This window comes from Fistularia commersonii, chromosome 31, assembly GCF_037954325.1.
Source record: "Fistularia commersonii isolate RoL2024-O1a breed Wild chromosome 31, RoL_Fcom_v1.0, whole genome shotgun sequence".
NCBI lineage: Eukaryota > Metazoa > Chordata > Actinopteri > Syngnathiformes > Fistulariidae > Fistularia > Fistularia commersonii.
Genome location: NC_141314.1, coordinates 8,799,062 through 8,811,713, shown reverse-complemented (window position 1 = coordinate 8,811,713; position 12,652 = coordinate 8,799,062). Strand labels below are relative to the sequence as shown.

General features: G+C 42.5%; 1 protein-coding gene across 4 annotated transcripts in view; it reads right to left on the bottom strand.

Annotated features, from left to right (window-relative positions):
- unc5a (unc-5 netrin receptor A) overlaps nt 1-12,652 on the bottom strand; it is a 174,342-nt gene that overhangs the window by 54,023 nt on the left and 107,667 nt on the right. The gene's annotated exons all lie outside the window — the stretch shown is intronic.

Sequence of the window (12,652 nt, the reverse complement as noted above, 5' to 3'; positions counted from 1 at the left end):
TTGAGAGGCAGAGACACGCCAGCCCGGAAAAAAAACAGAAATACTGGGTCTGACCTGTTTCTCTGTGATTAGATCCCGCGGTGGAGGAGGAGTTCAATCTATGGATCAAATGCTGTATTTTTTTTTTTTGTGACAGGCGAGACAAAGATTCTTTAAACAAAAGAAAAAGGCCTGAAACAAAAAGCTGCCTCTGCTTTGCCATTTTAAAAAAAAAACACAGTCATCAAGGGTGCTGTTTTTCCGTCTTTATCTGAGCGTTTCATTTTCCTTTGACCTTTTATTTGGGACGCATTTGTTCTACGCCGAGCCGTGACCTTGATCTTCACCGCGCGTCCTACTTTTCTCTTCGGTCTGATGAAGAGATTGCCGTGTTTCCTCTCGGATCCCCCCCCCCTCATCTTCCTCTCTCCGGCGTCCTCGCGAGAGGGAGAGGTGCTGAACCTTTGATATGAACGCAGAACATTTCAGACCCACGGAGGATACGTCTGCGAAACCCCGGCGCGGCCTCGCAGTGGCCGTATATTTAAGTTTCAATAGCGCCGCTCTTCAACTTCCATTTACATAAAAGCACTCGGTGACACACTTACACTCCACTCGCACACTTGATCCGTCTGCAGCCGTCATTCTCGGCTCCGGAGAGAAGTTGACTGGAGCTCGACTAAGTGGCATCTATTAGTCTATCAAACCTATGAAGTAATTCGGCAAAGCACTTTTCGCCACGGTCGTGAAAAACTAAAGGGGGGGGGGGATTTCAATCAAAAAAAGAAGCGAAAAGAGGAAATGAAAGTGCACCATGGCGTGAGTTTCCCCTCCGAAGGGAGTCGCGGCGGCTCGACTGTTGGCAGATGTGCAGGCAGAGGAGAAAGGGAATCGTACGGATCCGCTGTGCTCGTTTGTGGACGCGGCAGATTCCGCAAACTAGCGGAGCATTCCGGGTAAGCCCTTCCCCGAAGCACGGCATCGCCCACGCCGCTGTGTGTGTGTATGTTTTTCACTAATTTGCCACTAATTTCTCACACAACTGTTGCACTCTTGGGCGACACATGGGTGCAGTGAGCCCTGGTTGGATCCCAACAGGTGGGTTTTTCCAGTGTTGGCGTGGGTTTCCTCCCGCAGAGCAAAAAACAAAACAAAACGGGAGGTTCACGGGAGAGCCTAAAATTGAAATGTGAATAAGATTTGTGAATGAATGAATGATTGCATGCTTAGAAATCCCACGTGAATGAGAGGGTGGACGCTTGTGCGTCTCTATGTGATGTCGAATGAGAGAGCGAATGGTTCCGTGTCTAAAAATTACATGCACGTTGCCAAAAGATAGAAAAAGTGATGGATGTGAAGAAATCTGCACTGCACAGGAATATAGTGAGATACAGTTTATAAGGTCTATATGTTTATACACAGTATACAGTGTACACATGGAGCAGAGTTTTTAAATTAAACCGTGCCCGTTCATGGTTTGGACTGAAAAAAAATGGGAAGAGAATTATCCTTGTGCGTGTGAGCGCACCTAAAAGCTAAAACAAATGGCTGAAGAAAGAAAACGGGCAGCGCGGCAAATGAACAAATGGAGCAGAAGAAGCCCTCCGTCCTTCAAATCAGCAGCGTGGCGGCTTTTCCTCCTTTTTGCTTTAAAATGTGGACAAAACCACAGGTACAGCATTTCTATTATAGATATCGGAAAAGCCTGAACCGGTATATAGATCGCAGCGTCGGAACTAAATACAAGCAGATGCGATTGACGGACGTGGAACGGCAGCACGGCTGCGGTGCAAAGGCCAAATCCTGCACGATCCATCCCAAGTTCGCCCTCGGACCCAGAAGTTAAATGAAAACAAATGACGGCTGCCATGCAGAATCATTCGGCGCCGTTTCGGAAAGGAATCGACGCGGGCGAGAAACCCTTTGAAAGATCCTGTGTGATGGAGGGAAGCGCATTAGGCATTCAGCGGCGTCGGGCGCCCCGCGCCGCCCTCCGTACAGTAGAAATGGCTTTTATTCATGCAAACCTCATTCTCCGGCGGAGCTCCGGGGCACGAGGAATAAAGATCAGTATGGAGATGCAAAGCATGAACAATAGCAACCCGAAGGTGAGAAATCCTAAGAAGAGCAATTTGAAGCTCTGCTTGCCGGGGTAATTGCATTCTTTTTCCTTATCTCTCCCCGTCTCTGTAATTACCTGCTCTCCGTGTCTGACATCTTCCAGAAACACCGCTGTTGTCACTTTGTCCAATTTCACTCCAATTAGTCGGGAGGAAAAAATAATGTCGTCATGTTATGAACAAAATGGGGCTGAAAGTTTAGTCCGGCGACTGGCGGCGCAGCCTCCCTCCCGACGCGTGGTATTTAATACATCAATATTTATAAAAGCACAAACGCCCCGAGGACGGCCTTCCCTGTTTAACAACAATTAAAACAAAAGTGGACTTTTCTTTGTGATTCCAGAACTCAGACCCTTGAATTTTATTGCCGTGCAAGCGGATGTTCAACAACACACTCACACAACACAACCTCAAACTTGTAAGTGGTGACGACAATACACAATACACAAAGGAAGTTTTGGGCATATCTCATTCAGAAGACTCAGATTTAGAATAGACGAGATTAGATTTACCTTTATTGTCATTACACATGAACAAACACAGCACAAGGTGCAAAAGCAGCGGGTGCAGATATAAAAAAACAAGTGAACAGTATTTTACGGTACAACACAAATGTTGATTTTACAAAACATATGCAAATCTAAAATGAGGAATTTGGATTTATCATCATTATTACAATAAATAATAATAATGATAAAAATAGTGATAATAATTGTTAATAATTATAATTAATAAAAATGATAATAAAATATTTTTATTAACTCCCATTTTTCTCTGTATTTAACCCATCATGGATGAACCATGAGCAGCAGGCTGCCCATTATCATCATAATTATAGTTATACTATCATGACTACAGTTATCATTATTATTAATATTATTATTTTTACTGTCCATACAACAACAACAATAGTACTACTTCTACGAATTATCATAATAAGTGATATGTCTGCATATATTAATAGTATTGTTAATATAATGCTATATGATATAATAATACTACTATTAAACACAACAATAATATGTCTATAACAATAATAATGACAAATATTATTATTATTATTATTATTGTTGTAATTATTATATTATCATTGTTATCAGAGTTTCGAGTAAAACAACAATAATAACTAATAGTTTGAAATTGTATAAACAGTAAAAAAAAAAGGGGGGGGGATAAGAAATACAAATAAAACTATAAAGTGTCAAAGTCAAGGCTATAAAGTGTTTTAAGGTCTTAAGTACAAATTAGTGGTAGCGGTATTACTGTGAGATATTTCATCTCTGTGAGTTTAATTTCCAGGACCGACATTTTACTTTTCATCCAGTATTTGGATGTTGAGGTCAAAGGTCTTTGTCTGTTTTGTTTTCTGATGATCCTCTCAGGCATGTTAAGTATGGATGAGTATAAAGTGCGCCGCTTTCACTTTTGTTTTCCGTTTCGAATGCACTTTGGACCGGCTGTCATCGCATCCGCTATCTAACTTATTTATAATGTGCGCGAACGGGAGGGAAGGAATCGAAACTTTCTTCTGGAGAGTCACTTGAAAGTTTCCAGGTTTAATTATCTGTGTATATTTTTATGATTCTGGCACTTGTTTATATTTATGAGCTATAATTCTTCTAAAGGGTTTTCTTTTTTTCTCCATTAATTCCTTGTTTGACTGTGTGGGTGTTTCAGACTGCTGTTTCTTGTTCTCTCACCTCCCTTGGAAAAGAGATTTTAATCTTAATGTGACTGCCTGATTAAATAAAGATAAATGGAGGAGGAGGCGCTGGAGACGCGTCTCCCACTCCAAAGGCCTTTTTTTGAGATCCAGCGAACATAGCGGGCCACCTTTCTTCTCAAATGCTTATAGAATAATTACTTTATATAAAGAAAATCTGTTTAAAACAGCAGCTGGATGTTATCTAACTCTTGTATGATCAATTCATATCTTCATTCATTCATTATCTATGACGCTTATCCTGCACTCAGGGTTGGAAAAGATGCAGAGGCAGGGATCTCCCTTGAACGCTCGCCGGTCCGTCACGCATATGGAGACACAACCACTCACCCTCTCATTCAAAAAACACCAAAACACATACAACTAGTCACTTTCTCATTTAAATGTTAAAGAAATACAAGCAGTCATCCTGTCGTTCAAGTTACATACAGTAGTACGATTCAACCTCTCATTCATGCATTATATATAAAGATGTACAACCACTAGTACAACCACTATTGTTCATACAATTTTCTACTATTATTTATTATTGTTATGTTTTTCTTGTAACTCTTGCACAACAATTTCCTTCGTCTTATTCTTATTCTTATTCTTATTTATTCTTATTTATGTTATATAGATGTGCAACCATTCACCCTCTCATTAACATTATAAATAAATATACAAGTATTCAACATCTCATTCACATGTTACATATAGAGACATAAAACTATTCACTCTGTCATTCAAATGTTGAAGAATGCATAAACTATTCACTCTCTCTTTCACACGTCAAAAAAATGCATAAACTATTCCCTCTCTCTTTCACACGTCAAAAAAATGCATAAACTATTCACTCTCTCATTCATGCTATGTAGGAACATACAAGCATTTACTCTCTTTCAAGTTATATACAGAAGTATGACAATTCACCCCCTCATTCACACATTATATACATATATAAATGTACAAACACTCACTCTTTCATTCAAACATAAAATAAAGACAAACAACCACTCGTCCTCTCATTCAAATGACACCAAAGCACATACAACTATTTACCCTCTCATTTATGTTATATAGAAATGTGCAATGCATTCACTCTCATTATATAAATGAGTATATATAAATAACTATTAATTATACAAATAACTCTCTCATTCAAACGTTAAATAAAGAGATACAACCATTCACCCTCTCATTCACATCACTTGCAGAAACAAGTCGAGTTTTATTTATAAATCACAACAGATTTACCTCAAGGCACTTTACATGGACCACAACTATTCACTCTAAATCCCAGATCTGAGCAACTTTGGCTCCACGGTGAACATCCCGTATGTTTGTGGTCTGTGGGAGGAACCTGGAGGAGAAGATGGAGCCTCCACTCAGGGACGCCCCCCTGTGGGAATCCAACCGGGGACCTTGTTGCTGTGAGGCGGAAGCGCTAACCGCTGCGCCGCCGTTCCACCCAATCAATATCTGTCTTCTTAAATCTGCTTTTTTTTTTAAAAAAACAAAACAAAACCCTCTAATCCCTTTCTGAGGTGGCCTGCTAACGCTGCCCTTCCTTTTCTGAGGTTTTCACAAAATAAACACAACAAATAGCGGAGATTGAAGGCGACGCAGAGTGACCAGCTTTATGAATTAAATGACATTACTGGTTTATAACGGAATTTACCGCAAACTGGACGGGAAATTGCGTTACTGTGAACACACACACACACACACACAGAGTGAACACCCACTCCCTCTTTTACGGCTTTCACGTGCAATCAGAACACAAAAACCTCTCTGAAAGGAGAAGCAGCCATGTTACACTGCAAGAAAGAGCACTTTTGAGTGTGTAAGTCACATGAATCTCCCCACCGCGAGGTAAACACACACACACACACAACCACGCACAAACACACACATCATTGGAATCAATCCTGAGCCTGCTGATATTGGGCTTGTCCGAGTGCGGGGACTTTATTTTTCTCACTGCCGCTCTTGTTTTCGCAGGCTATGACCTCAATTCCATAGGGGTCATTTGCTTATCAAAGGCGAGGACTGGAACCGGCGCCGTCCTGAGTGTGTGTTCATTGTGACCACGGAAATTCAATTAGGTGGCATCCCAACTGAGCGCGCCACGGATTCATCAAAAGATATAGGGGGATTAAGGTTGCGAAGAGGGGGGGGAGGGGTGAGCGTCGGGATGCTCCGAGATGAGTCACAATGGCCGAGGGGAGACGTCTCAGACCGATGTTTTTAAGAAAAAGACCCCGACCCCTCCCGACGACACCTCCCGGCCATAAGTCCGAGGCGTCTTCAGGCGTGTTTCATTTCCTCTTCTTTGTGCCGGATGGCATCCGTGTCATCGTCGGCGCCGCTTTTTCAGGAGGGGGAAAAAAAAAAGAACCCACAATGCAGCAATGCAGCTCCCCGACATCGACCAATTAGTTCACCTTTCATGTACGAAATGATTCCCGGCACGTCGGGGCCGTGTCGGAAACGAGTTGGCGGAGGCGCGGCGCGAGGCGAGGCGAGGCGAGGCGAGGCGAGGCGAGGCGAGGCGAGGCGAGGCGCTGCCCTTGATGTATAAATGACCCCAAAGTTCAAGCAGAGTCTCGGAGGCGAGGCCGTCATCGCCATCGTCATCATCATCATCATCATCCGGCCTGCAAACTTCAATTACTATGTAAAGTAGGGCGGTGATCGGTGGCCGCGCTACGTGACGCGGGGAGCCGAGGATCGGCGGGAAGGACCGTCGCTGTCTCTCGGCAAGGATGGCGTGGCCTTCTGGGTGAAGCATGGCTCTATTAAACGGCGAGTGGGACGGGGAAGGGGGAAAGGTGGGGGGGCGGAGAGAGGGTTCACAAGGAGTCCCGTTCAGGGGTGTTGAGGAGGGAGCAACTCCAGACGGCGTGGACGGTCTCGCGGGTCAAGGCTCCGCCTCTGGTTATGACCGGCTTTTTCCAGAGCTGCTTTTGATTGAGCCGTCCATTTTTCACAATGAGCTGCGCATCGCAAGGCCCCTCGGACGCTTCCGGCGTCACCGCGGATTATTCATGGCTGACAGACAGGAGAGCAGGTAGCGTGCCAATCAATTTTGACCGCACTCAATCCAATGCCGCTCCAAGGAGATCGGGAGGAGGGGGGGGGGGGGAGGGGGGCGACTGCAGAGCGGCGGGAAAGCGGGTCCCGAAAGTCGTTGCACTCGAGGCTCCAGTCGGACCAGCGCGACTAAAAATGGAGGCTAAGGGACGGTCAACATGAGAAGAAATGTAAGATCTATATCAGTTTGTAATTTTTTCGTGTATGTCCGGAAGAGAATAGAGGGGAGATTAAATCTAACTTCATTTAAAATCCTGACATTAAAATATAAAGTACGGACATATATATGGAGATTGCAGTTTATATATTCGGTAGCTGTCCATTTGTTGGATTTTTATATTCTCCTTTTTGCGCCCTTTATTGTATATATAGCTTTATCGTAACTATATATTTTTCTCCCTTTTTAATCCTCAAGAGGTTTCCTTTAGTAACTTAAATTTCATTTAAATAACTACAATATGTTGTGTGCTGCCTTTTTTTGCTTAAAGAACAATCCATCTATCTTATCAAAGGAAGGTTATATTTCCAACCCTTTTGTAATTTCTTACAGTTATTAAGTAGCCAGTTATTGATTTAATTAAAGGAATTAAATATGTTAAAGATTTCCTGTTTTTATAATATAATAATAATAGTAATAATAATAATAATAATAATGATAATTATTATTATTGTTATTATTATTATCATCATTATCATCATTGTTGTTGCTTTATTAATATTATTGATAAGAAATACCAATACTTTTAAATTTAATAATGATTTTAAAAACGATCATTTGAAATGGACAGAACCAAAAGAAACAGCACTGGTTTGTTAAAATCAATACATGAATATATTGATCAGCTCTGCCTTGACTGAAAATATGTGCTTTGCAGGTTATACTGATGCGTCTGCAGGGTGAGACGTCCCATTGTTATATTTGTTAGCGACACGTCGGCAGGCAGTGCACGCACAAGATCTCACCACAACATGCAAATTGTGCTCGGATCTGATTTTTTTTTTGGTAACACAGGTGCTCACAGGTCTGGAATGTGATAATGAAACCTTCTGCGGAGCCTGATCCTGCCACGTGCACGCCCATTAGTGAATTTCAGATTTATATCTCACCGCCATAGAAATCCTACAACTGATTAGGTCAAACGGACTTTAATTCCTTTTTTTTTTTTTTTTTTTTTTCCATTCAATGGATCTTTCTGTTTACACTCTGCCTTTGTAATTACTTGCCCTAACCTTTTGTCAATGGCGTGCATGCACATGCACACACACACACACACACACGCAAACTCAGGTGCTGTTATTTACTTCGGCACTATCACCAAAGTGCCCTCCTTGTAATTACTCTCCATCCAATATCCTGACTCCAATGACTGGCACAAGCTAGAATGTTCTCCATGCCACGGTGTTCGGGCCGGGAGTGACGGGGGCGCCGCTTCTTTATCTCCCGCACACACCTTGTCCCGGCTCGAATGAGAACGCATCAGGGGTGAAGGCCTCGGAGCACTTTGCGTCTGCTTCCATTACATTCCTCGGAGTGGGAGGATCTGATAGGACGTCACCCACATGAAAGCTGTGATAATTCGCCCGGCCAAACACGTTTCTCTCCTCCGTGTCTGACGTGGCCTCGGGCTCCCGAGTAAATAAGTCAGCGTGGATCGCATCCGTTTGCAAAGCGCTCCGCACCTTACTAGTTGCGTTAGGGTTCCCCCTGTCCTCCTCGCGATCGGTTCCACCCTTTGACCGTCAGCGTTTTAGCGGCGGAGGGTTTCGGTGACTCGGTGTCCGATATTCGACAAACAGCCAAAAGGAAATAGAGAGGATGCGAAATCGTTTCCGCGCAGCGATTTTTCCGTCTCTATTTAAATTGCTCCGAGTGTGTCAGATTCTGCGGCGAAGATAGCGACGGGAAATAAAAAGGGGGCTATTTTATCTAATTAAACAGATCCTGAAAATTGTTTCCTTTGGAAGTGTCATTTGCATCTCAAAGAGAAAATAAACTGTAGCATTAAAAAAGGGAAAAAAAAAAAAAATTCAATATTATTGTAGAAATATTGGCGTACACCAGTTGCCCTCGTAATTGCCATCTGTTCTTTGGTGTCAGTGTTGGCATTTCTTTTCTCCTTAAATCTTAAAGCGCTTGACAGGAAAACAACAAGAACTAGAAACGAAAGCAATCAATCTGATTGCAAGTATCTTGTAATTGCTTTAAGCACAGCTGCACGGCCTCCTGTACGTGAAAGGCCGCGCTGAATATAGAACTGCATTCCCTTATTATTGAGTATTGCTAATTGTCATACCATGGGTTGATTGGAAAAAAAAAAAAAATCTGTAAAATGATTGCGGTTTTCCTCCCGCGAAATTATTCGCGGGTTCGTAATAACCAATCACGACGGATCAAGTCTTGAGCAGCCCAATTGACTGCGCAATTATTTCGCATTCCGGAAAGTTTTATAAGCCTGTATTTTGGGGGGGCGCCTGCGGCTCAGTTGGTCGAGCGACGTCCCTCCAATCAGGAGGTCGGCGGTCCAATCCCCTGCTCATCCTGCATGCTCAAATGCCCTTGGGGAAGGAAATGAACTTCCCAGTCTCTCCCCGTGATCCGTGTGTGTGTGTGTGTGTGTGTTAGTGTATGGCTGAAAAGTCTCTTTATGATGTGGATGAAAGTAAAAGAGTCTCTATTTGACGCGTGAATGACAGCTTGAATGCTTGTATGTTTATATAATGTGAATTTTTGTCTCTGTAAGACGTGTCCATGAGGGAGGAAACATTGAAATTGAATTTAATGTTCCTTAAATCGTCTCACCGTGTGGGAAACTTCAAGAAAAAGGAATGAAAAAGGAGGGAAGAAGAAGAGGGGGAAGAAAAAAAAAACAACTCACAAACTGTAGTGGGGAGCGCAGTGTGGGATTAGGAAAAAAAAAATAACAACACCTCAGATGATAAGACATCACAAATAAGACGTGGTTAAAAATACATTGCAAAAGTACTTGAAGACTTGCATGTGTGGGAGGGCGGAGTTTCATTTTCAGACTATTGAGAGCACCTGACCCACTACATTTGAAATAAAATTATTCTTTTATATATACAGGCTGCACTTGTTTATAAGCCCCTCGTGTCCGTTTTAACATGAGATATTTACACAGATTTTTTTAAACTTTTAATTAAATACCTACATAAATGCTTCTTGCTGGTAGGATTCTGTATGAAAAATACAGAATCCTACCAGGAAAAGTAATCGCTCGCTATTGTCACTTAAAACCACTCAAGTCATCTTCTTCAGTGTTAGAATTCAAACGTCACACACTCCGTTGTTGAATGAACCTGAATGTCACGTGTGTGGTCCACACGCGTGTATTCTGCCGTGTCTACATAACAATTTTTTTTTTTTAGTAAAGATGAAGATAGCGATCGATGACTTTTCCTGGAAGGATGTATTTTTAATGTATTTTTAATATAGATGTGACTGTTGGGAAAAAAAGGATTCATGTACATATTTAATGAAAAGTTTAAAAAAATGTGTGTAAATGGACGCTATTAGCTTATAGTCAAATGCAGCCTTTATCTGTAAACATGTGACCGGTGCGGTGGAATTTCATTGGTTGGATGTGAGGAGGATAAATATTTTTTGCTGCATAAAGCGTGATTGCCTGTAAAATTGTTTAAAAGCAGACTAAAAGTCTGGAAAGAACTTATACATGCAAAAGAGGGAGGGAATGTTTACATCTCTGTATGAAGTGTGAACGACCAAGTGAAAGCAAAAACAAACCGGCAGAACACACACGTGACATTCAGAGCAACAACGGAGTGTGTGACGGAGGAATACCGTTTTAATTCCGACTCTGAAGAAGACGACTTAAGTGGTTTCAGTGAAGATAGCGATTTTTCCTGTATTTTTTTATGATTTTACCCAGACGGAAAAAAAAACGATTTACAATACGTATTTTATTCCAAGTTAAAAAAAAAAACGCATCTTCGAGGGCAAGCGCGGCCTGTACATGTAAAAATGTTATTTTCTTTTCAAATGAAGATGAAGACTAGCTTGTATTCCGGTGCGCACAATAGTGTGAAAATGACGGCGGCGACAGATAGATTCCAACGGTCCCTGACCCGCCTGACTGCAAGGTCAGCGGTGGAGAAAATTGAATGAATGAATCTTTTTTTTCCATCGAAACGGAGTGATGATAATATGTACTCTCCCTCCCCTATACTGTAATTTTTTTTACATTAATTCTCCGATCGGATGTTAAAGCACAGCTCCGGTGCATGTTGTAAGAATAAACTCCCCACCGCAGAGTCCACGCGGCTCTCCTTGCTTACTTGAATCGGGAATAAACTATAATGAGACGCGTAAGGGGATAAAGTGCTGTGACCCAACATAGACGGAGTCTTTAAATATTAATTTCTTTGTCCAAATGCAATGGAATTAATTATTAATAGTGTAGAGGCAAGACAGAGAGTTGTGTATTTTATAAATAACGCGGTGCTGAAAATTGAGAAAACAGAGTGAAAGCACAGCGCGGACCCCGGAACCCACTCTGACATTTGAGGCGCAGGATATCGGGGGGGGGGAAGAGTTGGATGAGGTTTTTCTCCAGACCAGAGAAGCGTCCGTCACGATGGAGCTTTAAGTGCGACCGAAGCTTTTTTAAATGCCAAACGTACGTCACGAAGAAGGACTTACTGGGAACATAGGGCATTACTCACTCCGCATTTACTAAAGAGCTATTCATTATCTATAACGCTTGCTGTTTTGGAAAGAAAGCATGGAAAGGTCCGTAAACTTTCATTTATTCAAGTAAAATATCACTATTCAATATTAAAGCGTGTATCTTTTAATGCAGCGTATCGTTTATTGTAAATGTAAAAAAATACGTCAACTGAAATATTTCAAAAAAAATAATGTTTATGTCCTGGTAACAACACTTTTCAGGTGTTTTTCCAGTAAATATAGTCTTTTCTTTTTGCATCTGAACCGGCCGACTCGCGTGTAGAATATCACTGCGCGGTATTTAAGCCGGAATCTTAAAGACCGACAACGGGTGGAGTAAGTGATCCATGAAGTATTTCGCTACCCCACCGACATTCTGCGCATGCAGAGCTCGCCATGTGTGTGTTTACTGGGATTCTGACAATGAAACGCCTTTGTGAATATAAAGCGCGGCCTTCCGATCCCCCTCCTCTTTCATATTTCACAGAGGATACCGCATCTATTTTCCTCTCGCTGCAGAAAAGAAAATCTTTTACAAGAGCGCCGCCGTTGCCTATGCGGGCCGACCCCTCCGCCGCGGCGCCGGGGTTTAAAAGGAGGAGCCCGTCCAGTTGATATTTGTTTGAGGGGAGGAGAAAATTCCGATCCGTAAAATTTCCTCTGGGCCGAACACGCCTAGCATTAACTGTCAGCCGGCGCGTCGCTCTGCCGATCAGAAATCTCCGCGGACTATTTACCTGTCAGCTCCCTCTCCGCGCCTCCCCTCCACGCCATTTTTAAACGGATTCGTGCGGTGATTGACGCCGACAAACCCTTTCGCTCGGTGAACGCCACTTTCACATCTTTCCTTTATTCCGAGGGACGGCGTCAAGAGCTAAAATTGGATTCGTTCATTGGGTATCTACACCGATATCCTGCACTCAACCATTCATCCTCTCATTTCGGAGAAATAACACTCCCTCATTCGCACGTTAAATAAAGATACACAACCGTTCACTCATTGAGTTTGGACTGTGGGAGGAATCCGGATGAACCCCCACATAAACCTGG